This window comes from Dipodomys spectabilis, unplaced genomic scaffold, assembly GCF_019054845.1.
Source record: "Dipodomys spectabilis isolate Male_0828 unplaced genomic scaffold, ASM1905484v1 ptg000160l, whole genome shotgun sequence".
In the NCBI taxonomy this organism is placed as follows: Eukaryota; Metazoa; Chordata; class Mammalia; order Rodentia; family Heteromyidae; genus Dipodomys; species Dipodomys spectabilis.
In genome coordinates, this window is record NW_024870837.1 from 1,119,150 (window position 1) to 1,122,530 (window position 3,381).

Here is a 3,381-nt window from a genome sequence, read left to right on the forward strand (position 1 = left end):
AAACAGAGCAGCAGAGTAAAATCCCTTATAGATTAGAGGAAAACAAAATTGTTTTTTTACCATGTGAATTCAGAAACCAAGAACACTTAGAAGGTATCAAAAGTTTATAACGAAAACATTGCATTGATTTTTTTATATTCCAATATATATTCTAATCCTGATTATTTATATTCCAATCTATTTATTGAAGTAAATAACAACTAATTTGTCAAATTATCAATTAATTTTAGTAAGATTCACTGTGTGAAATATAAAAGCAACACATATAATTATAAATTATATAAGTATATGTAATATAAGAAAATGTTTTGCATTGTTCTTTTGTGGTTAGGGTAACAAAGTCAACTGTTTTAAAATATTATTCCATTACCTCTACCTCAGTGTTTGGTAGAATTAGAGCTAAAGCTTTACCATCCCGAGATGTACAGCTTAGAGACAAGAGGAAACACTGTGATTAAAACATTACCAATTTAAGGCCTAATAACGAGGAGAAACATATGGACTTCTCCTGGAGCTATGGAATATATTTGGTGATAGAAAATCGGTGGTGTAAGTTCCTGCCTGGTTGGATGGTGGACAGGCCAGGACATTAGGTAATCATGCATATGAACAATTTTTTTCACCTTCATGGCATTAGCTACTTTTGAAATGGTAGGGATAATAAATAATTATATTTTGAAAAAATACCTTCTGTATGAACAGTTCTGTCTGAACTGTTAATCTCTCTATGATCACTTGTAACTAAGATTAGTTTTGCTCCAGTAAGACAAGCTATACTGTCAGGGTAAGATATTCTGGTTGGTCTGTTCCTACATGGAGCAAGGGTAAAGTGTAAGGCAGACATTTGTGCCAGTAAGACCTCAATTTGGAAATTTTAAGCTGGAGAAGTTTAGAGTAGCTCTTAAGCAAGGCTTAGTTTGAATCCTTTAGCTCCACAAAGCTAACTCAGTTGATAAATAAGTACTTGAAAAGCCATCACCTTTGGATCTACCTATAAAGGCTTCAAAGTGTGATCAAATTTCAAATAAAAAAGACTTTAAAATTAATTGACAAAAATTGCAAATGTGAGCAATTGAAGAATCAATATAAGTTTTTTCCACCAAAAACAGAATTTTACAGAAATAAGAAGAATAGAAATTTAGGAAACAATAAGGTTTCCCTGTTACAAATAGGCAACCAAGGATATATGCCTGTCTTAAGATTGCATCATTAATTACTTAAATTTACAGGATACTACATGCTTCAGCAGCACATCTACCCAAATTACAATACAGAGATTAGCATGGCTCTTGCACAAGGATGATATGAAAATTTGTGAAGAAATGAAAAACAGTTATTAAACAGTTGATTACAAATATACAAGTGTAATTATACATGTAATTCATAGGAATAAAAGTTAGTTTTACACCATTTAATCTTCACCTTTTTATGAAGGCCTTTACATTGCATAACCTTTATAAAAGTTTTGAAATTAGATAACATTTTCATTTTATCCCAAAGAAATAAAATTCTATAAGGACCTAGGAATTAAAGGAATCTTAAACCTTTTCTATATGGAATGCAATCTGAAAGAACACATTAATGAACCTATATATTATAAAACAATGTTGAATTCAAAGCACTATATCTAGGAGAGAATGAACTAGGTTATGGATACTATACAAACAGAATACTAAATATTTTAAAATACACTTTTTTCAGACAAGCACCAGAAATATCTTTAGTTTCTGTACTACTCATTTCAACAGATAAGTTAAAATTATTTCTTATTAAAAAATCACAAACGCTACAGAAAACATTATAGATGTATACAAACAACTTGAATGTATATTGACATCAAAGTCAGGCAATTCACTTGGAAGAATACCATGGAATTCATGAATTTTTAAAGTAAGATATTGCTGTTGCTTTGTATTGTGAAAATATTTTGTATGGACACATAGGATGGACTGGAAATTTTGAAATTTAAGAAATTTACCCAAACCATTAGGACTTAGGAGAACAATTTGTACAGCTTTCCACAACTTCAAAGAGGTAGTGATACATACTTATTCTTTTGGCAATATCAAATGCAGTTTCTTCCAAGTTGTGCTTCAGACCTGGTTTGATATAATGGTTCAACAGAAGGAGATCTAGCATAACTTTGCTATTTCTATTCCCAGCAGCAAGATGCAAGGGGGTCAAGAGGCCTTAAGTTTGGCCATTGGTATCTGCATCATGATGAAATAAAGAAGCCACTCTGGTATTATTCCATGTACAAGTACTGTGCAGGGGTGTCCAGCCATCCACAATTATTACATGAATATCTACCTTGAGCTACCAACTCATTGACCATGACTAAGTGTCCACTGAAAGCTTCTCGATGAAGAGGGGTGTACTCATCAGCATCACTAGTATTCACATGAGTGGCCTTTTTGGGAAGTAGTCTCTGCACTGTACTAAGGCGATTATTTTTGGCAGACCAGAGAAGATATTTGCTTGGATCCTATTCCATTTTTCTCTTGCAATTGATACCATTTCTCACTTTTTCATCTTGTTCCTCATCTTCTTCAGAATTGCCTAGCTAGAGACTTTGAGTGCCAGTGAATATGAGGTGTCCATGTATTTCCCCAATAGTTCACATTGGATGAACTGGTCAGAAATATCCGGTGAATTTTTGGCATCTGTTTTTTTCACTATTATTTATTTTCTCTTTTTTCATTTTTATCATTGTAAATTATTCTAACTGGAGAGTAGGGAATTGGTAGAGAGCAGAGGAAGATTTTCCTCCGTATTCAAAGGTACAGACTGAAAATGAGGACCAGTGGTGCATTCATGTGCAGCTTATTTTAGGAATGAGAAAATAGGAAATAATGCCTTCCATGTAAATGAATTGGGAAATGGCAGAACAGAAAGTGGAATGATGCAACCAAAAATATAAAAGCAAAATAAATTAGGATAATTATGGAGCAATCATATCATGAAAGGGAGAGAGGAAGAGAGAGACAGCTGTTCAATGATCTAGCTAGCCAAGAAATTCATCCCTCTGATCAATTTATAGAGCAAACAATTTCATTTTTTAAAAGAGATGGAAATAGAATTAAAGATCAGATGTCTCCATTGTTTTTAATTATATTCTTATTATCTTAAATACTTGGAAAATGGAATTTCTATTCAACAAATCAGTTTTTTAAGTATAATTTATCTTTATATAACTTTTCCACATCCTTTCAAACCTCACCCCACTTTAATTTTTTCTAGTTTCATACTATCTGCAATGAATAATATACTTTCACTCTCTTCGTCCATAACTCTCTTTATTCCTTCCTTTTGACTTCCCCTCACACCTTCCAAGTGACAGTTTCCTGACATATATTTTGTTGGATTAAAAGTTCAATTTTA

At 32.4% G+C, this 3,381-nt stretch overlaps 1 pseudogene; it reads left to right on the top strand.

The window, feature by feature from the left end:
• The first annotated feature begins 1,237 nt into the window (after positions 1-1,237).
• Positions 1,238-1,337, top strand: LOC122119039 (annotated as a pseudogene).
• The last annotated feature ends 2,044 nt before the right edge of the window (positions 1,338-3,381 follow it).